This window comes from Symphalangus syndactylus, chromosome 23, assembly GCF_028878055.3.
Source record: "Symphalangus syndactylus isolate Jambi chromosome 23, NHGRI_mSymSyn1-v2.1_pri, whole genome shotgun sequence".
Classification (NCBI taxonomy): domain Eukaryota; kingdom Metazoa; phylum Chordata; class Mammalia; order Primates; family Hylobatidae; genus Symphalangus; species Symphalangus syndactylus.
Genome location: NC_072445.2, coordinates 39235469 through 39257495, shown reverse-complemented (window position 1 = coordinate 39257495; position 22027 = coordinate 39235469). Strand labels below are relative to the sequence as shown.

General features: G+C 40.4%; 1 long non-coding RNA gene across 1 annotated transcript in view; it reads left to right on the top strand.

The window, feature by feature from the left end:
- LOC134735698 (uncharacterized) overlaps positions 1-22027 on the top strand; it is a 40349-nt gene that overhangs the window by 918 nt on the left and 17404 nt on the right. The gene's annotated exons all lie outside the window — the stretch shown is intronic.

The following is a 22027-nucleotide window of genomic DNA, read 5'->3' as shown; positions in this document are numbered from 1 at the left end:
CACCATTGCACTCCAGCCTGGGCAACAGAGCAAGACTCCATCTCAAAAAAAAAAAAAAAAAGAATTATCTGTTTTGATGGGTCTCATAGTGCCAAAAGTCTGAGCAAGTTTTAGGGATTTTTGGAAATGATGATGGCATAGTTAGGTAAAAAATAGAGAGGAATTTGAGGTAGAGGTAAGCAGACATGAATAATTAAGGAAAGCAGAGGGCATGCTGAATCAAGCTCTAAAAATTGGGACATATCCCCAGTAGGACAATGAGTCCTCTTGACTTGCTTATTGGCTTTCAGCCCTATGGGATGTTAGCAACTTTTACAATCTGTCTGTAACCCCACTGAGGGTATATAGTTTGAACCATATGAAATTGCTGATATTTTATTATTTTGACTTACAAAAATAGAATTTGATATAATTTATCCTACATTAGTTGAATCCCTTCTTGTAAGCTCAAGCCAGAGAATGTAGGAGAAACTAATTTAGAAAGATTCAAGCCAGGTTAGTAGCATTAGTGGCATTTCAGAGGATACCTTAAGTTCTTTAAGTTACTGAGCAATACTCCATAGATGCTCCTTATCTGTGGGGTCATTCCAAGTACTAAGGGTCTCTACTCAACTCCAGTGTGTTTTTCCCAAGAGAAAGAGAGGGTACTAACCTCAACTTTTGTCAGAAATCTACAGTACAAAGATAAAGGGTTTACAAACATCGGAGTTAAGGGAGAAAAAAAGATAACGGGGGCGGCCTCTTAGTACATCCTCACACATTAGGGAGAGGCACCAACCTCACAGATCCTGTTGAGGACGTGACACAAGATACTCTAGTTTCTTTCAACCAGTTTTGTAGTTCTCCTTGTAGGGATCTTTCACTCCCTAGTTAGTTGTATTCCTAGGTATTTTATTCTTTTTTGTGGCAATTGTGAATGGGAAGTCATTTGTGATTTGGCTCTTGGCTTGACTGTTATTGGTGTGTAGGAATGCTAGTGAGTTTTGCACGTTGGTTTTGTATCCTGAGACTTTGCTAAAGTTGCTTATCAGCTTAAGAAGCTTTTGGGCTGTGACTATGTGGTTTTCTAGATATTGGATGATGTTCTCTGCAAACAAGGATAGTTTGACTTCCTCTCTTTCCACTTGAATGCACTTTATTTCTTTCTCTTGCCCGATTGCCCAGGCCAGAACTTCCAATACTACTTTAAATAGGAGTGGTGAGAAAGGCCGTTCTTGTCTTGTGCCAGTTTTCAAGGGGAATTCTTCCAGCTTTTGCCCATTTAGTATGAAGTGATTGTGGGTTAGTCATATATGGCTCTTAACATTTTGAGGTATGCCCCTTCAATGCCTTTTTGAGAGTTTTTTACATGAATGGATGTTGAATTTTATTGAAACCCTTTCTCCATTTATTGAGATAATTATGCGGTTTTCGTCTTTCATTCTATTTTTGTGAGAAATCACATTTATTGATTTATGCATGTTAAACCAACCTTGCATCCCCAGGGATAAAGCCTCGTTCTTCATGGTGGATAAGCTTTTTGACGTACTTCTACATTCAATTTGCCAGTATTTTGTTGAGGATTTTGTGTCAATGTTCATCAATGATATCGGCCTGAAGTTTTCTTTCTTTCTTTCTTTTTTAAACTTTAAGTTCTGATGTACATGTGCAGAACGTGCAGGTTTGTTACATAGGTATATACATGCCATGGTGGTTTGCTGCACCCGTCAACACATTATCTACATTAGATATTTCTCCTAATGCTATCCCTCCCCTAGCCCCCATCCCCCGACAGGCCCCAGTGTGTGATATTCTCCTCCCTGTGTCCATGTGTTCTCATTGTTCAGCTCTCACTTATAAGTGAGAACATTTGGTATTTGGTTTTCTGTTCTTGTGTTAGTTTGCTGAGAATGATGGTTTCCAGCTTCATCCATGTCCTTCCAAAGGACATGAGCTCATCCTTTTTTATGGCTGCATAGTATTCCATGGTGTAAATGTGCCACATTTTCTTTATCCAGTATATCATTGATAAGCATTTGGGTTGGTTCCCAGTCTTTGCTATTGTGAACAGTGCCACAATAAACATACGTGTGCATGTGTCTTTATAGTAGAATGATTTATAATCCTTTGGTTAGGGCCAGGTGTGGTGGCTCATGCCTGTAATCCCAGCACCATGGGAAGCTGAGGTGTGTGGATCACGAGGTCAGGAGATTGAGACCATCCTGGCTAACACGGTGAAACCCCGTCTCTACTAAAAATACAAAATATTAGCTGGCCGTGGTGACAGGTGCCTGTAGTGCCAGCTACTCAGGAGGCTGAGGCAGGAGAATGTTATGAACCAGGGAAGCGGAGCTTGCAGTGAGCGGAGATGGTGCCACTGCACTGCAGCCTGGGCGACAGAGTGAGACTCCATCTCAATAAATAAATAAATAAATAAACAAACAAATAAATAAATAAATAAATAAAATCCTTTGGATATATACCCAGTAATGGGATTGCTGGGTCAAATGGTATTTCTAGTTCTAGATCCTTGAGGAATCACCACACTGTCTTCCACAATGGTTGAACTAATTTACACCCACCAATGTGTAGAAACATTCCTATTTCTCCACATCCTCTCCAGCATCTACTGTTTCCTGACTTTTTGATGATCACCATTCCAACTGGCATGAGATGGTATCTCATTGTGGTTTTGATTTGCATTTCTCTAATGACCAGTGATGATGAGCATTTTTTCATATGTTTGTTGGCTGCATAAATTCTTCTTATGAGAAGTGTCTGTTCATATCCTTCCCCCAGTTTTTGACTGGGTTGTTTTTTCATGTAAATTTGTTTAAGTTCTTTGTAGATCCTGGATATTAGCCCTTTGTCAGATGGATAGATTGCAAAATTTTTCTCACATTCTGTAGGTTTCCTGTTCACTCTGACGATAGTTTCTTTTGCTGTGCAGAAGCTCTTTAGTTTAATTAGATCCCATTTGCCTATTTTGGCTTTTGATGCCATTGCTGTTGGTGGTTTAGTCATGAAGTCTTTACCCATACCTATGTCCTGAATATTATTGCCTAGTTTTCCTTCTAGGGTTTTTATGGTTTTAGGTCTTACGTTTAAGTCTTTAATCCATCTTGAGTTAATTTTTCTATAAGGTGTAAAGAAGGGATCCAGTTTCAGCTTCTGCATGTGGCTAGCCCATTTTCCCAACACCATTTATTAAATAAGGAACCCTTTCCCCTTTGCTTGTTTTTTTCAGGTTTGTTAAAGATCAGATTGCTGTAGATGTGTTACTTCTGAGGTGTTACTTCTGAGGCCTCACTTCTGTTCCACTGGTGTATATATCTGTTTTGGTACCATTACCATGTTGTTTTTGTTACTGCAGCCTTGTAGTGTAGTTTGAAGTCAGGTAGTGTAATGCCTCCAGCTTTGTTCTTTTTGCTTCGGATTGTCTTGGCTATGTGGGCTCTTTATTGCTTCCATATGAAGTTTAAAGTAGTTTTTTCCAATTCTGTGAAGAAAGTCAACTGTAGCTTGATGGGGATAGCATTGAGTCCATAAATTACTTTGGGCAGTATGGCCATTTTCGTGATATTGATTCTTCCTATCCGTGAGCATAGAATGTTTTTCTATTTGTTTATGTCGTCTCTTATTTCCTTGAGCAGTGGTTTGTAGTTCTCCTTGAAGAGGTCCTTCACATCCTTTGTAAGTTGTATTCCCAGGTATCGTATTCTCTTAGTAGCAATTGTGAATGGGAGTTCACTCATGTTTTAGCTCTCTGTTTGTCTGTTATTGGTGTATAGGAATGCTTGTGATTTTTGCACATCGATTTTGTATCCTAAGACTTTGCTGAAGTTGTTTTATCAGCTTAAGAAGATTTTGGGCAGAGATGAAGGAGTTTTCTAAATACACAATTATGTCACCTGCAAACAGAAAATTTGGCTTCCTCTTTTCCTAATTGAACACGCTTTATTTCTTTCTCTTGCCTGATTGCCCTGGCCAGAACTTCCTATACGATGTTGAAGGAGTAGTGAGAGAGGGTATTCTTGTCTTGTACTGATTTTCAAAGGCAATGCTTCCAGTTTTTGCCCATTCAGTATGCTATTGTCTGTGGGTCTGTCATAAATAGCTCTTATTATTTTGAGATACGTTCCATCAATACCTAGTTTATTGAGAGTTTTTAGCATGAAGTGCCATTGAATTTTGTCGAAGGTAGATAAATCCACAAAGATGGGGAGAAAGCAGTTCAAAAAGCTGCAAATTTGAAGAACCAGAACGTTTTTTCTCCTCCAAAGGAATATAATTCCTCACCAGCAAGGGGACAAAACTGGACGGAGAATGAGTTTGACAAATTGACAGAAGTACGCTTCAGAAGGTGGGTAATAAAAACCTCCTCTGAGCAAAAGGAGCATGTTCTAACCCAATGCAAGAAAGCTAAGAACCTTGAAAAAACGTTAGAGAATTGCTAAGTAGAATAACCAGTTTAGAGAAGAACATAAATGACCTGATGGAACTGAAAAACACAGCACGAGAACGTGGTGAAACATACACAAGCATCAATAGCTGAATCGATCAAGTGGAAGAAAGGATATCAGAAATTGAAGATCAAATTAATGAAATAAAGTGAGACGACAAGATTAGAGAAAAAAGAGTGAAAAGAAACAAACAAAGCCTCCAAGAAATATGGGACTATGAGAAAAGATGAAATATACGTTTGACTGGTGTACCTGAAAGTGACGGGGAGAATGGAACAAGTTGGAAAACACTCTTCAGGATATTATCCAGGAGAACTTCCCCAACCTAGCAAGACAGGCCAAGATTCAAATTCAGGAAATACAGAGAACACCACAAAGATATTCCTCGAGAAGAGCAACCCCAAGACACATAATCGTCAGATTCACCAAGGTTGAAATGAAGGAAAAAATATTAAAGGCAGCCAGAGAGAGAGGTCGGGTTACCCACAAAGGGAAGCCCATCAGCCTAACAGCAGATCTCTCTGCAGAAACCCTACAAGCCAGAATAGAGTGGGGGCCAATACTCAACATTCTTACATAAAAGAATTTTCAACCCAGAATTTCATAACCAACAAAACTAAGCTTCATAAGCAAGGGAGAAATAAAATCCTTTACAGACAAGCAAATGCTGAGAGATTTTGTCACTACCAGGCCTGCCTTCCAAGAGGTCCTGAAGGAAGCACTGAATATGGAAAGGAATAACTGGTACCAGCCACTACAAAAACATTCCAAATTGTAAAGACCATTGATGCTATGAAGAAATTGTATCAACTAATGGGCAAAATAATTAGCTAGCATCATAAATACAGGATCAAATCCAGACATAACAATATTAACCTTAAATGTAAATGGGCTAAATGTCCCAACTAAAAGACACAGACCAGCAAACTGGATAAAGAATCAAGATGCATCGGTGTGCTGTATTCAGGAGACCCAACTCATGTGCAAAGACATACATAGGCTCAAAATAAAGGGATGGAGGAATATTTACCAGGCCAATGGAAAGCAGAAAACAGCAGGGGTTGCAATCCTAGTCTCTGATAAAAGAGGCTTTAAACCAACAAAGATCAAAACAGACAAAGAAGAGCATTACATAATGGTAAAGGGATCAATGCAAATATAAGAGCTAACTATCCTAAATATATATGCACCCAATACAGGAGCACCCAGATTCATAAAGCAAGTTCTTCGAGACCTACAAAGAGACTAAGACTCCCACACAATAATAGTGAGAGACTTTAACACCCAACTCTCAATATTAGACAGATCAATGAGACAGAAAATTGAAAAGGATAGCCAGGACTTGAACTTAGCTCTGGTCCAAGCCGACCTAATAGACATCTACAGAACTCTCCACTCCAAATCAACAGAATATACATTCTTCTCAGCACCACATCACACCTGTTTTAAAATTGACCACATAATTGGAAGTAAAATACTCCTCAGCAAATGCAAAAGAATGGAAATCATAACAAACAGTCTCTCAGACCACAGTGCAATCAAATTAGAACTCAGGATTAAGAAACTCACTCAAAACCTCACAACTACATGGAAACTGAACAACCAGCTTCTGAATGACTACTGGGTAAATAACAAAATGAAGGCAGAAATAAAGATGTTCTTTGAAACCAATGAGAACAAAGACACCAATGTACCAGAATCTCTGAGACATATTTAAAGCAGAGTGTAGAGGGAAATTTATAGCACTAAATGCCCACAAGAGAAAGCAGGAAAGATATAAAATCAACACCCTAACATCACAATTAAAAGAACTAGAGAAGTAAGAGCAAGCAAATTAAAAAGCTAGCAGAAGACAAGAAATAACTAAGATCAGAGCAGAACTGAAGGAGATAGAGACATAAAAAACCCTTCAAAAAATCAATGAATCCAGGAGCTGGTTTTTTGAAAAGGTCAACAAAATAGATAGACTGCTAGTCAGGATAATAAAGAAGAAAAGAGAGAAGAATCAAATACATATAATAATAAATGATAAATGGGATATCATCACTGATCCCACAGAAATACAAATTACCATCAGGGAATACTATAAACACCTCTACGCAAATAAACTAGAAAATCTAGAAGAAATGGCTAAATTTCTGGACATATAAACCCTCCCAAGACTAAACCAGGAAGAAGTCGAATCCCTGCATAGACCAATAACAAGTTCTGAAATTGAGGCAGTAGTTAATAGCCTACTAACCAAAAAAAGTCCAGGACCAGATGGATTCACCACTGAATTCTACCACAGGTACAAAGAGGAGCTGGTACCATTCCTTGTGAAACTATTCCAAACAATAGAAAAAGAGGGAATCCTCCCTAACTCATTTTGTGAGACCAGCATCATCCTGATACCAAAACCTGGCAGAGACACAACAAAAAAAGAAAATTTCAGGCGAGTATCCCTGGTGAACAGCTATGTGAAAATCCTCAATAAGATACTAGCAAACTGAATCCAGCAGCACATCCAAAAGCTTATCCACCATGATCAAGCTGGTTTCATCCCTGGGATGCAAGGTTGGTTCAATGTATGCAAATCAATAAACGTAATCCATCACATAAACAGAAGCAATGACAAAAACCATTAGGTTATTTCAATAGATGCAGAAGTTCTTTTCTGTGTGTGTCTCTAACAGGTTTTGGTATCAGGATGATGCTAGCCTCATAGAATGAGTTAGGGAGGAGTTTCTCCTTTTCAACTTTTTCAAACACTTTCAGCAGGAATGATATTAGGTCTTCCTTGTACATCTGGTAGAATTCAACTGTGAATTCATCATGGGTTTTTTTGGTTAGTAGGCTATTTATTACTGCCTCAATTTCAGAAATTGTTATTGGTCTGTTCAGGGATTCAATTTCTTCATGGTTCAGTCTTCAGAGAGTGTATATGTCCAGGAATTTGCCCATTTCTTCTAGATTTTCTAGTTTATGTGCATAGCGGTTTTATAATATTTTCTGAGGCTGGGCATGGGGGCTCACGCCTGTAATCCCAGCACTTTGGGAGGCCGAGGCGGGCGGATCACAAGGTCAGGAGATTGAGACCATCCTGGCTAACGAGGTGAAACCCCGTCTGTACTAAAAAAACCACAAAAAATTAGCCAGGCGTAGTGGCGGGTGCCTGTAGTCCCAGCTACTCGGGAGGCTGAGGCAGGAGAATGGCGTGAACCTGGGAGGTGGAGCTTGCAGTGAGCAGATATTGCGCCACTGCGCTCCAGCCTGGGTGACAGAGCAAGACTCGGTCAAAAAAAAAGATATATTTTCTGATGGTTATTTGTATTTCTTGGGGGATCAGTGATAATATCCCCTTTATAATTTTTGATTGTCTTTATTTGAATTTTTTTCTCTTTTGTTAGTCTAGCTAATGGTCTATCTATTTTATTAATTTTTTCATAAAACCACCTCCTAGATTTGTTGACCTTTTAAATGCTTTTCCTGTCTTTAGGTCCTTCACTTCAGCTCTGATTTTGGTTATTTCTTTATAATTATTATTATACTTTAAGGTCTGGGGTACATGTGCAGAACGTGCAGGTTTGTTACATAGGTATACATGTGCCATGGTGGTTTGCTGCACCCGTCAACCCATTATCTACATTAGGTATTTCTCCTAATGCTATCTCTCCCCTAGGCCCCCACCCCTCGACAGGCCCCAGTGTGTGATGTTCCCCTCCCTGTATCCATGTGTTCTGATTGTTCAACTCCCACTTATGAGTGAGAACATGCAGTGTTTGGTTTTTTGTTCTTGTGTTAGTTTGCTGAGAACGATGGTTTCCAGCTTCATCCATTTCCCTCCAAAGGACATGAACTCATCCTTTTTTATGGCTGCATAGTATTCCATGGTGTATATGTGCTGCATTTTCCTTATCCAGTCTATCATTGATGGGCATTTGGGTTGGTTCCTAGTCTTCGCTATTGTGAACAGTGCTGCAATAAACATACATGTGCATGCGTCTTTATAATAGAATGATTTATAATCCTTTGGGTATATACCCAGTAATGGGATCACTGGGTCATATGGTATTTCTAGTTCTAGATCCTTGGGGAATCACCACACTGTCTTCCACAATGGTTGAACTAATTTACACCCCACCAACAGTGTAAAAGCATTCCTATTTCTCCACATCCTCTCCAGCATCTATTGTTTCCTGACTGTGTGTGTGTGTGTGTGTGTGTGAGATGGAGTCTCGCCCTGTCACCCAGGCTGGAGTGCAGTGGCGCCATGTCGGCTCACTGCAACCTCCGCCACCTCCCAGGTTCACGCTATTCTCCTGCCTCAGGCTCCTGAGTAGCTGGGACTACAGGCACCCGCCACCATGCCCGTTTTTTTTTTTTTTTTTTTTTTTTTTTTGTATTTTTAGTAGAGACAGGGTTTTACCGTGTTAGCCAGGATGGTATCGATCTCCTGACCTCATGATCTGCCCACCTCGGCCTCCCAAAGTGCTGGGATTATAGGCATGAGCCACTGTGCCCGGCCTGTTTCCTGACTTTTTAATGATTGCCATTCTAACTGGCATGAGATGGTATCTCATTATGGTTTTGATTTGCAGTTCTCTAATGACCAGTGATGATGAGCATTTTTCCATATGTTTGTTGGCTGCATAAATGTCTTCTTTTGAAAAGTGTCTGTTCATATCCTTTTCCTCCTTTTTGATGGGGTTGTATGTTTTTTTCCTGTAAATGTAAGATCTTTGTAGATTTCTTTAGCCATTTGTCAGATGGATAGATTGGAAAAATTTTCTCCCATTCTGTAGGCTGCCTCTTCACTCTGATGATAGTTTCTTTTGCTGTGCAGAAGCTCTTTAGTATAATTAGATCACATTTGTCTGTTTTGGCTTTTGATGCCATTGCTTTTGGTGATTTAGTCATGAAGTCTTTGCTCCTGAATATTATTGCCTAGGTTTTCTTCTAGGGTTTTTATGGTTTTAGGTCTTATGTTAAGTGTTTAATCCATCTTGAGTTAAATTTTCTATACGGTGTAAAGAATGGATCCAGTTTTAGCTTTCTGCATACGGCTAGCCAGTTTTCCCAACACCATTTATTAAATAAGGAACCCTTTCCCCATTGCTTGTTTTTTTCAAGTTTGTCAAAGATCAGATTGTTGTAGATGTGTGGTGTCATTTCTGAGGCCTCTGTTCTGTTCCATTGGTCTGTATATCTGTTTTGGTACCAGTAGCATACTGTTTTTGTTACTGTAGGCTTGTAATATAGTGTGAAATCAGGTAGCGTGATGCCTCCAGCTTTGTTCTTTTTGCTTAGGATTGTCTGGGCTATGTGGGCTCTTTTTTGGTTCCACATGAAAGTTAAAGTAGTTTTGGGCCAGATGCAGTGGCTCACGCCTGTAATCCCAGCACTTTGGGAGGACAAGGTGGGTAGATTGCATGAGATCAGGAGTTCAAGATGAACCTCACCAACATGGTTAAATCCCATCTCTACTAAAAATACAAATATTAGCCAGGCATGGTGGTAGGTGCCTGTAATCCCAGCTACTTGGGAGGCTGAGGCTGGAGAATCGCTTGAATCCTGGAGACAGAGGTTGTAGCTGAAATCACGCCACTGCACTCTAGGCTGAACGACAGACAAGACTTAGTCTCAAAAAAAAAAAGAAAAAAAGAAAAAGAAAAACAATAAATTTAAAGTCGTTTTTTCCTGTTCTGTGAAGAAAGTCAACAGTTACTTGTTGAGGATAGCATTGAATCTATAAATTACTTTGGGTAGTATGGCCATTTTCACAATATTGATTCTTCCTATCCATGAGCATGGAATGTTCTTCCATTTGTTTGTGTCCATTTATTTCCTTGAGCAGTGGTTTGTAGTTCTCCTTGAAGAGGTCCTTCACATTCCTTGCGTTATTCCTAGGTGTTTTATTCTCTTTGTAGCAACTGTGAAGGGGAGTTCACTCATGATTTAGCTCTCTGTTTGTCTGTTATTGGTGTATGGGAATGCTTGTGATTTTTGCACATTGATTTTGTATCCTGAGACTTTGCTGAAGTTGTTTTATCAGCTTGAGGAGATTTTGGGCTGAGAAAATGGGGTTTTCTAAATATACAATCATGTCACCTGCAAACAGAGACAATTTAACTTCCTCTTTTCCTAATTGAACACCCTTTATTTCTTTCTCTTGCCTGATTGCCCTGGCCAGAACTTCCAACACTATGTTGGATAGGAATGGTGAGAGAGGGTATCCTTGTCTTGTGCTGGTTTTCAAAGGAAAGTCTTTCAGTGTTTGCCCATTCAGTATGCTATTGTCTGTGGGTCTGTCATAAATAGCTCTTATTATTTTGAGATGCGTTCCATCAATATCTAGTTTATTGAGAGTTTTTAGTATAAAGAGTTGTTGAGTTTTGTCGAATGCCTTTTCTGCATCAGTTGAGATAGTCATGCTGTTTTTGTCATTGCTTTTGTTTATGTGATGGATTACGTTTATTGATTTGCATATGTTGAACCAGCATTGCACGCCAGGGGTGAAGCCAACTTGATCATGGTGGATAAGCTTTTTGATGTGCTGCTTGATTCAGTTTGCCAGTATTTTATTGAGGATTTTCACATCAATGTTCCTCAGGGACATTGGCCTGAAATTTTCATTTTTTGTTATGTCTCTGCCAGGTTTTGGTATCAGGATGATGCTGGCTTCATAAAATGAGTTAGGGAGGATTCCGTCTTTTTCTATTGTTTAGAATAATTTCAGAAGAAATGGTATCAGCTCTTCTTTGTACCTGTGGTAGGATTCAGTTGTGAATCCATCTGGTCCTGGACTTTTTTTGGTTGTGTAGGCTATTAACTACTGCCTCAATTTCAGAACTTGTTATTGGTCTATTCAGGGATTCGACTTCCTCCTGGTTTAGTCTTGGGAGGGTTTATATGTCCAGGAATTTAGCCATTTCTTCTAGATTTTCTAGTTTATTTGCATAGAGGTGTTTATAGTATTCTCTGATGGTAATTTGTATTTCTGTGGGATCAGTGGTGATATCCCATTTATCATTTATTATTACATGTATTTGTTTCTTCTCTCTTTTCTTCTTTATTATCCTGACTAGCAGTCTATCTATTTTGTTGATCTTTTCAAAAAACCAGCTCCTGGATTCATTGATGTTTTTCAAGGGTATTCGTGTCTCTATCTCCTTCAGTTCTGCTCTGATCTTAGTTATTTCTTGTCTTCTGCTAGCTTTTTAATTTGTTTGCTCTTGCTTCTCTAGTTCTTTTAATTGTGATGTTAGGGTGTTGATTTTATATCTTTCCTGCTTTCTCTTGTGGGCATTTAGTGCTATAAATTTCCCTCTACTTTAAAGCTGAATTAGTTTCTAAAATTGAACATGAATTGACTCTCCTTGTAACCATCCAGTAGTGTCTCACATCTATTTAAATAAAATTCAGGCTGGGTACGGAGGCTAATGACTGTAATCCCAGCACTTTGGGAAGCCAAGGCAGGCAGATTACCTGAGGTCAGGAGTTCGAGACCAGCCTGGCCAACATGGTAAAACCCTGTCTCTGCTAAAAATACTTAAAAAATTAGCCTGGCATTGTGGCGGGCGCCTGTAATCCTGGCTACTTGGGGGCCGAGGCAGGAAAATCACATGAGCCCAGAAGGCAGAGTTTGCAGTGCCATGCCATTGCACTCCAGCCTGGGCAACAAGAATGAAACTCCATCTCAAAAAATAAATAATGAAATAAAAAAATGAAAATAAATAAAATAAAATTCAAATTTCTTACTATGGGCATCAGAGCCTAATATAATGAGGCTCCTGACTTCCTCTCTGCTTCCTACCTCATCTTCTGCCTCTCCATTTCCTTGAATGCTGTAGTTCAGTCCCTCTAGCCTTCTTTCTGTCCCTGCACATAATTTCCCACACCAGGGCTTCCCCCCCCCGCCCCCACATTCTGTCTCCCTGGAACTTTCGTCCCTTAGATCTTCACATGGCTCTCTACTTACTTTGTTGTCTCAGCTGAATATCACTTTCTCAGGCAGAGCTTTCTAAACACATGAACTAAAGTTGAGTGAATCTATTTCTCTCTTTTCCACAAACCTGATGTCTTTTCTTCAGTGCACTATTACTCTCTAACGTTATCTTCTCTGTTAAATGCATATTGGGTTGATGTCTGTCTCCTCTACTGTTGCGTAACTTCCATGAGAGTCGGGACCCTCTCTATCGTAATCAAATAGAATGATTTGAACTTAGAATGGAGCCAAGTACACAGGAGCTGCTGAGAAAAATAAGTGTGGTATACGTGAATAAAACAGGGATCTGGGAACTGATCACTGTTTGGATCCTGGAAAGCAAGAAGGAGCTCAAACACCAGCACTCTTTCATTTTGACGTCACACTAGACCCCTTCTCCTCCTGGTGTAAAATACAGGCAAAGTTCTTCTTTCTCCTCCTTCTAGTTGGAAGAATTCACAGATAAAGATTAACAGTGACTTAAGAAATAATAAATTTTTAAATTAAGATTCATCTTTTTTTTGCCTGGGTGCGGTGGCTCACACCTATAACCCTAGCATGTTGGGAGGTCAAGGCAGGACTGCTTAAGTCCAGCAGTTTAAGACCAGCCTGGGTAACATAGCAAAGTCTCATCTCTAGCAAAATTACAAAAATCAGCTGGGCATGGTTTCCTGCCTGTAGTGCCCACTACTCTGGAGGCTGAGAAGGGAGGCTCGCTTGAGCCTGGGAGGCAGAGGTTGCAGTGAGCCTAGATCATAACACTGAACTACAGCATTGGTAACAGAGCCAGAACTTGTCTCAAAAAGGAAAAAGTCTCTTTCAATGGATCTCATAGTGCTCTGGGTCTGTGCATGCTTTAGGGATTTCTGGAAATGATGACAACATAGCTGGGGAAAAATAAAAACTAGAGAAGAGGTAAGCAGACATGGCTAACTAAGAAAGCTGAGGGCATGAGGGGTGAACCTATGAAATTTAGGACAAGACCCCAGTAAGACAATGAGTTCCCAGGACTTTCTCATTGACTTTCAGCCCTAAGAGATGTGAACAATGTCCACATTGTCTCTGTAACCCCACACAGTATATAGTTTGAACATTATTAAATTTCTGATATTTGACTGTTTTTGACTTACAAAAATAGAATTTCATATAATTTATCCTACGTTCGTTGAATCTCTTCTTGTTATGTCTAGTTAGAGCATGTAGGACATGTAGGAGAAATTTCTATAGAAAGGTTAAAAGAGATTCATAATAAACACTAACCTGGGCCAGGTTTTCAGAGGATGCCTCAAGTTCTTTAGGCACCAAAGAACACCCCAGAGATGCTCTTTATCTGTAGGGTGACTCCAAGTACTAAAGATCTCAGCTTCAGTTCCAGGGATTTTTCCCCATAAGAAAGAAAGAGCACTAAGTATGACTTCTGTCAGAGAACCTACATACACTACAGGGATACAGGCTTTATAACACTGAAGTTCAGGAAGAAAAAGAAAGGAGATAATGGGGAGGCCACTGGTACATCCTCACATTTGAGGAAGAGGGGCCAACACCAAAGTTCCTGTGGAGGACATAACCCAGGATTGTCCAAGAGAGGCCCTTTGAATTTCCTTGACTCCCACAAAATTTTCAGAAAAAATCTCGTTTTGTCTGACATAAGTCAACATAATAAAGGGAAGTGCTGTGTGGGGAATTTATTTTAGCATCCTTATTTCCATATCTTCTGAAGACCCTGAGGACATGTGATGCAAAGGTTTTATTGGTGGAGATTTGAAAACAAATGACCTGTACAAAGGCCCCTTACACAAGTCTCATGGAGAGGGCAAGTAGCCAAGCTCCTTTTGTGGTGGAAATAATTTGGGATCCAATAATAAAGATGGGCAATCTCTGATGAAAACATCACAAAGCCTTAAGGGACATGGCCTGGGCACAATGTTAACAAAACTTCCTATTTTCCCCACCCCATAGTAGCTCAGCACCCACAATGTGCACTTATGTCAGGTGTCCCCAGCCAAAGCCAGTGGGGAGCTCGGCACTATTAGTGTCACTGTCAGAGCTACCATGCAGGAGCCTCCAGGGAGCTTCAGACACACCATGCTGGAGAAGAGGACAGGGCCAGGGGCCAGAGGAGTAGACAAGTCTTACTCAGGAAGAACTATGAACCCCTCCACCCACATTCCAAATTATAGGGAGGAAGTTACTGATTCCCTTGCTCCTGGGTTGTGTAATCTTGTGTTGGAGAACCAATCAGCATCTGAGTTCAATAGCATCATCAGTTGCTGGTCAGATATGCTGTATGAAGGTCCTCTTCTGAAACAGAATTTCCTTCTTTAAAGCATTGTTTTAAATTAGTACTTGAAGGGATCCAGTTTCAGCTTTCTACATATGGCTAGCCAGTTTTCCCAGCACTATTTATTAAATAGGGAATCCTTTCCCCATTTCTTGTTTCTGTCAGGTTTGTCAAAGATCAGATAGTTGTAGATGTGTGGCATCATTTCTGAGGGCTCTGTTCTGTTCCATTTATCTATGTCTCTGTTGTGGTACCAGTACCATGCTGTTTTGGTTACTGTAGCCTCGTAGTATAGTTTGAAGTCAGGTAGCATGATGCCTCCAGCTTTGTTCTTTTGGCTTAGGATTGACTTGGCGATGCAGGCTCTTTTTTGGTTCCATATGAACTTTAAAGTAGTTTTTTCCAGTTCTGTGAGGAAAGTCATTGGTAGCTTGATGGGGATGGCATTGAATCCATAAATTACCTTGGGCAGTATGGCCATTTTCACAATATTGATTCTTCCAACCCATGAGCATGGAATGTTCTTCCATTTGTTTGTATCCTCTTTTATTTCATTGAGCAGTAGTTTGTAGTTCTCCTTGAAGAGGTCCTTCACATCCCTTGTACGTTTGATTCCTAGGTATTTGATTCTCTTTGAAGCAATTGTGAATGGGAGTTCACTCATGATTTGGCTCTCTTTGTCTCTTATTGGTGTACAAGAATGCTTGTGATTTTTGTACATTGATTTTGTATCCTGAGACTTTGCTGAAGTTGCTAATCAGCTTAAGGAGATTTTGGGCTGAGACAATGGGGTTTTCTAGATATACAATCATGTCATCTGCAAACAGGGACAATTTGACTTCCTCTTTTCCTAATTGAATACCCTTTATTTCCTTCTCCTGCCTGATTGCCCTGGCCAGAACTTCCAACACTGTGTTGAATAGGAGTGGTGAGAGAGGGCATCCCTGTCTTGTGCCAGTTTTCAAAGGGAATGCTTCCAGTTTTTGCCCATTCAGTATGATATTGGCTGTGGGTTTGTCATAGATAGCTCTTATTATTTTGAGATATGTCCCATCAATACCTAATTTATTGAGAGTTTTTAGCATGAAGCCTTGTTGAATTTTGTCAAAGGCCTTTTCTGCATCTATTGAGATAATCATGTGGTTTTTGTCTTTGGTTCTGTTTATATGCTGGATTACATTTATCGATTTGCATATGTTGAACCAGCCTTGCATCCCAGGGATGAAGCCCACTTGATCATGGTGGATAAGCTTTTTGATGTGCTGCTGGATTCGGTTTGCCAGTATTTTATTGAGGATTTTTGCATCAATGTTCATCAAGGATATTGGTCTGAAATTCTCTTTTTTGCTTATGTCTCTGCCAGGCTTTGGTATCAGGACGATGCTGACCTCATAAAATGTGTTAGGGAGGATTCCCTCTTTTTCTATCGATTGGAATAGTTTCAGAACCTGTTATTGTTCTATTCAGAGATTCAACTTCTTCCTGGTTTAGTCTTGGGAGGGTGTATTTGTGGAGGAATTTATCCATTTCTTCTAGATTTTCTAGTTTATTTGCATAGAGGTGTTTGTAGTATTCTCTGATGGTAGATTGTATTTCTGTGGGATCGGTGGTGATATCCCCTTTTTCGTTTTTTATTGCATCTATTTGATTCTTCTCTCTTTGCTTCTTTATTAGTCTTGCTAGCGGTCCATCAATTTTGTTGATCTTTTCAAAAAACCAGCTCCTGGATTCATTAATTTTTTGAAGGGTTTTTTGTGTCTCTGTTTCCTTCAGTTCTGCTCTGATTTTAGTTATTTCTAGCCTTCTGCTAGCTTTTGAATGTGTTTGCTCTTGCTTTTCTAGTTCTTTTCATTGTGATGTTAGGGTGTCAATTTTGGATCTTTCCTGCTTTCTCTTGTGGGCATTTAGTGCTATAAATTTCCCTCTACACACTGCTTTGAATGTGTCCCAGAGATTCTGGTATGTTGTGTCTTTGTTCTCGTTGGTTTCAAAGAACATCTTTATTTCTGCCTTCATTTCATTATGTACCCAATAGTCATTCAGGAGCAGGTTGTTCAGTTTCCATGTAGTTGAGCAGTTTTGAGTGAGTTTCTTAATCCTGAGTTCTAGTTTGATTGCACTGTGGTCTGAGAGACAGTTTGTTATAATTTCTGTTCTTTTACATTTGCTGAGGAGAGCTTTACTTCCAACTATGTGGTCAATTTTGGAATAGGTGTGGTGTGGTGCTCAAAAAAATGTATATTCTGTTGACTTGGGGTGGAGAGTTCTGTAGTTGTCTATTAGGTCCACTTTATGTAGAGCTGAGTTCAATTCCTGGATATCCTTCTTAACTTTCTGTCTCGTTGATCTGTCTAATGCTGACAGTGGGGTGTTAAAGTCTCCCATTATTATTGTGTGGGAGTTTAAGTCCCTTTGTAGGTCACTGAGGACTTGCTTTATGAATCTGGGTGCTCCTGTGTTGGGTGCATATATATTTAGGATAGTTAGCTCTTCTTGTTGAATTGATCCCTTTACCATTATGTAATGGCCTTCTTTGTCTCTTTTGATCTTTGTTGGTTTAAAGTCTATTTTATCAGAGACTAGGATTGCAACCCCTGCGTTTTTTTGTTTTCCATTTGCTTGATAGATCTTTCTCCATCCCTTTATTTTGAGTCTATGTGTGTCTCTGCACGTGAGATGGGTTTCCTGAATACAGCACACTGATGGGTCCTGACTCCTTATCCAGTTTGCCAGTCTGTGTCTTTTGATTGGAGCATTTAGCCCATTTACATTTAACGTGAATATTGTTATGTGTGAATCTGATCCTGTCATTATGATGTTAGTTGGTTATTTTGCTTGTTAGTTGCTATAGTTTCTTCCTAGCCTCGATGGTCTTTACAATTTGGCATGTTTTTGCAGGGGCTGGTACCGGTTGTTCCTTTCCATGTTTAGTGCTTCCTTCAGGAGCTCTTTTAGGGCAGGCCTGGTGGTGACAAAATCACTCAGCGTTTGCTTATCTGTAAAGTATTTTATTTCTCCTTCACTTATGAAGCTTAGTTTGGCGGGATAGGAAATTCTGGGTTGAAAATTCTTTTCTTTAAGAATGTTGAATATTGGCCCCCACTCTCTTCTGGCTTGTAGAGTTTCTGCTGAGAGATCAGCTGTTAGTCTGATGGGCTTCCCTTTGTGGGTAACCCGACCTTTCTCTCTGGCTGCCCTTAACATTTTTTCCTTCATTTCAACTTTGGTGAACCTGACAATTATGTGTCTTGGAGTTGCCCTTCTCGAGGAGTATCTTTGTGGCGTTCTCTGTATTTCCTGAATCTGAATGCTGGCCTGCCTTGCTAGATTGGGGAAGTTCTCCTGGATAATATCTTGCAGAGTGTTTTCCAACTTGGTTCCATTCTCCCCATCATTTTCAGGTACACCAATCAGACGTAGGTTTGGTCTTTTCACATAGTCCCAAATTTCTTGGAGGCTTTGTTCATTTCTTTTTATTCTTTTTTCTCTAAACTTCCCTTCTCTCTTCATTTCATTCATTTCATCTTCCATCAGCGATACCCTTTCTTCCAGTTGATCGCATCTGCTACTGAGGCTTCTGCAATCTTCGCGTAGTTCTCGAAACTTGGCTTTCAGCTCCATCAGCTCCTTTAAGCCCTTCTCTCCATTGGTTATTCTAGTTATCCATTCTTCTAATTTTTTTTCAAAGTTTTTAACTTCTTTGCTATTGTTTTGAATTTCCTCTCGTAGCTCAGAGTAGTTTGATCGTCTGAAGCCTTCTTCTCTCAACTCATCAAAGTCATCCTCCATCCAGCTTTGTTCCGTTGCTGGTGAGGAACTGCGTTCCTTTGGAGGAGGAGAGGTGCTCTGTTTTTTAGAGTTTCCAGTTTTTTTGCTCTGTTTTTCCCCCATCTTTGTGGTTTTATCTACTTTTTGTCTTTGATGATGGTGATGTACAGATGGGTTTTTGGTGTGGATGTCCTTTCTGTTTGTTAGTTTTCCTTCTACCAGACAGGACCCTCAGCTGCAGGTCTGTTGGAGTTTACTAGAGGTCCACTCCAGACCCTGTTTGGCTGGGTGTCAGCAGCGGTGGCTGCAGAACAGCGGATTTTCATGAGACCACAAATTCAGCTGTCTGATAGTTCCTCTGAAAGTTTTGTCTCAGAGGAGTACCCGGTTGAATGAGGTGTCAGTCTGTCCCTACTGGGGGGGTGCCTCCCGGTTAGGCTGCTCAGGGGTGAGGGACCCACTTTAGGAGGCAGTCTGTTCGTTCTCAGATCTCCAGCTGCGTGCTGGGAGAACCACTACTCTCTTCAAAGCTGTCAGTCAGACAGGGACATTTAAGTCTGTGGAGGTTCTTGCTGAGTTTTTGTTTGTCTGTGCCCTGCCCCCAGAGGTGGAGCCTACAGAGGCAGGCAGGCCTCCTTGAGCTGTGGTGGGCTCCACCCAGTTCGAGCTTCCTGGCTGCTTTGTTTACCTAAGGAAGCCTGGGCAATGGAGGACGCCCCTCCCCCAGCCTCGCTGCCGCCTTGCAGCTTGATCTCAGACTGCTGTGCTAGCAATCAGCGAGACTCCGTGGGCATAGGACCCTCCGAGCCAGGTGCGGGACACAATCTCCTAGTGTGCCGTTTTCCAGGCCCGTTGGAAAAGCGCAGTTTTAGGATGGGACTGACCCGATATTCCAGGTGCCGTCTGTTTCCCCTTTCTTTGACTAGGAAAGGGAACTCCCTGACCCCTTGCGCTTCCCGAGTGAGGCAATGCCTCGCCCTGCTTCGGCTCGCGCACAGTGCGCTTCACCGACTGTCCTGCACCCACTGTTAGGCACTCCCTAGTGAGATGAAACAGGTACCTCAAGCAGAAATGCAGAAATCACCCGTCTTCTGTGTCTCTGGGGCTGGGAGCTGGAGACCGGAGCTGTTCCTATTCGGCCATCTTGGCTCCACCCCTGTCTTTTTATTCTTAAATTATGTAAGCACTTTCTTTCCAGAGAGAAAGTTGAAAAATAAAGATGTGTGAAGTCACTGTCACTGTGACTTCCGTGGCTAGCACTGTAATCCATGCTCACGTGTCCCAGTTAGGGTTCAAAGGTTTTGCAAATAAAACCAGAGGATGCCCACTTAATTTTGGATTTCCAGTAAATTACGGTGTGTATCTGAAATTCAGGTTTAACTAGGAAACTGCATTTTATTTGGCAACCCCAGGCCAACTTGGTAGTCAACCCTTAGAACAAGGAGTGATTTAATACTTCCTTGTGTTCTTCAACACATGCCCAGGATAGACATATAGAACTTTTAAAATGATAAACGCAAAATGAATGAAAGTTTCTCCTATACATTGGAACTAGTAGCCCTTGCATCTCTGCTCCCACTTCAAGAAACAGCCTGGTACATATGAATATCAGGAATTCTGTCAGTAATTCAGACACAGTCTTGTCGCTACTCACTAACGATGGACAGACCCTCAATCTCTAGAATCAGAAAATCTGAATGGAAACATGATCTCTTCTGCTTGGATCAGTTTTTACCAATCATAAGCCTTTTCGTAATCTATCAAATGCATTTAATAATAGCATCATCATCATAGGATTATTTTTAGGTGTAAAATTAAATAATGACTCTTCTTAGCACTGACCACATAATAAACACTCAAATATATTTCCATTTTAATTTTTATGATCCCTTTAACTGCAGCTCACATTATTTTTCCTATTCCTTGATTCTAAAGCAATTAGTATCTTCATCATGATTTTGCAATTGTCTTCTATTCTTCTATAGTTTCATAAAGAATTTTCATTCTGAAAACATAGGGCAGAAACACTAGCTTATGTCTAATAATGCAGTATACCTAAACAAACCTCACACAAAAGGCATCTGCTGACATAGCAGAAAGCGACTTTCTACGTGCTCAGATTTAAATTACAATCTGATTTCTAGCACTATATTTGGGATACTGGGTTTTACTTATATCTTCTCAATTTTAGATTCCCGAGATGTATATGCTTTTAAACACCACAGATACAATAGGATCATTATTGAAATTGCATACTGAAATTCATAGGCCTGGTACACAGTCACTGCAAAATGTTATATGGCATATACTGATGGAGACCAGATTCATTTTATTCATCACTCCATTTTCATGACCTAGATTAATAAATAGTAAATTCTAAGTCACTAATAAATATGGGTTGTATGAAATATTGGCTGTGTGACGTTTTGCATGAGCAGTCACCACTGCACACAGGGACCCTCTAGTGTTTCCTTGCCAGTAATGGCTGAGCATCTCTGGTTCACAGGTCCTCCTGCTTCTCTTCAGCCTCTTTAGCCTTTTCCTTTAGATCCAGCTGGCTTCCCGAACCCAGAGTGCAGTCCTTCCCTGAAGCTCGCTACTCAAAACAGTCAACCTTAACCTCGTCCTCACTTCTTCTACTTGCTCTTCAAATGGTCCAATCCATTTTCCATCCTGGATACTCCACTGACTGCAAATATCAACTCCAGCAAACCCAGCACTTGCTTCTCTCTCACATTCTCACTTCACTCACTTAGTGATACTCATTGGCTTCTCCCTTCTTCTTGAAAAAAATCTGTTTTTCTTGACTTACACCCATTGTGTTCTCTTGGATTTTCTCCAGCATCCCTGCGGCTCCCTCTCAGTCCCCTTTGCTGGCCTGTGCCTTCTTCGTTTTTGTACACATAAGCTATTGCCCTATGTATCCTCTTCCACTCCCTGGAATTTAACTGAGTACACGTATTGATGCCGTCAACATAAACACCTCCAGCCTCGGACTCACTGCGAGTCTCTTAAATTCCATTGACCTTCTGATTGTTCCACATAAATGTCAATAAATCATTTCCAACCTGTTCCACATAAATGTCAATAAATCATTTCCAACCACCCACTTCAAATAATTGCCTCCCACAATTTTCCCTATCTCAATAAACAACACCACCATCCACTTATTTATCAAGACAAAAATCCTCAGGAATAAACTTGATTGTTCTATCCCCTTTACAGTAAACCATTAACTAGCTGAGCAAAATACATGTCAAGTCTGTCTACTTCATGTTTCTCACTGTCTTTATCACTAATGCACACCAGGAAGCCATGAGCTGTTTTCCCTGAGGATTCCCTGCTGTGCTTCCTGACCACTTGTGAACCCCAGCAATCCAATCCCCCACAGAGTAGCTAGAATTAGCAGCAAACCAACACGGCACATGGATACATATGTAACAAACCTGCACATTGTGCACATGTACCCTAAAACCTAAAGTATAATAATAAAAAAATAAAAAAATTGAGTATAAACTGACTCTCCTTGTAACCATCCAGTAGCTTCTCATATCTGTTTAAATAAAATTA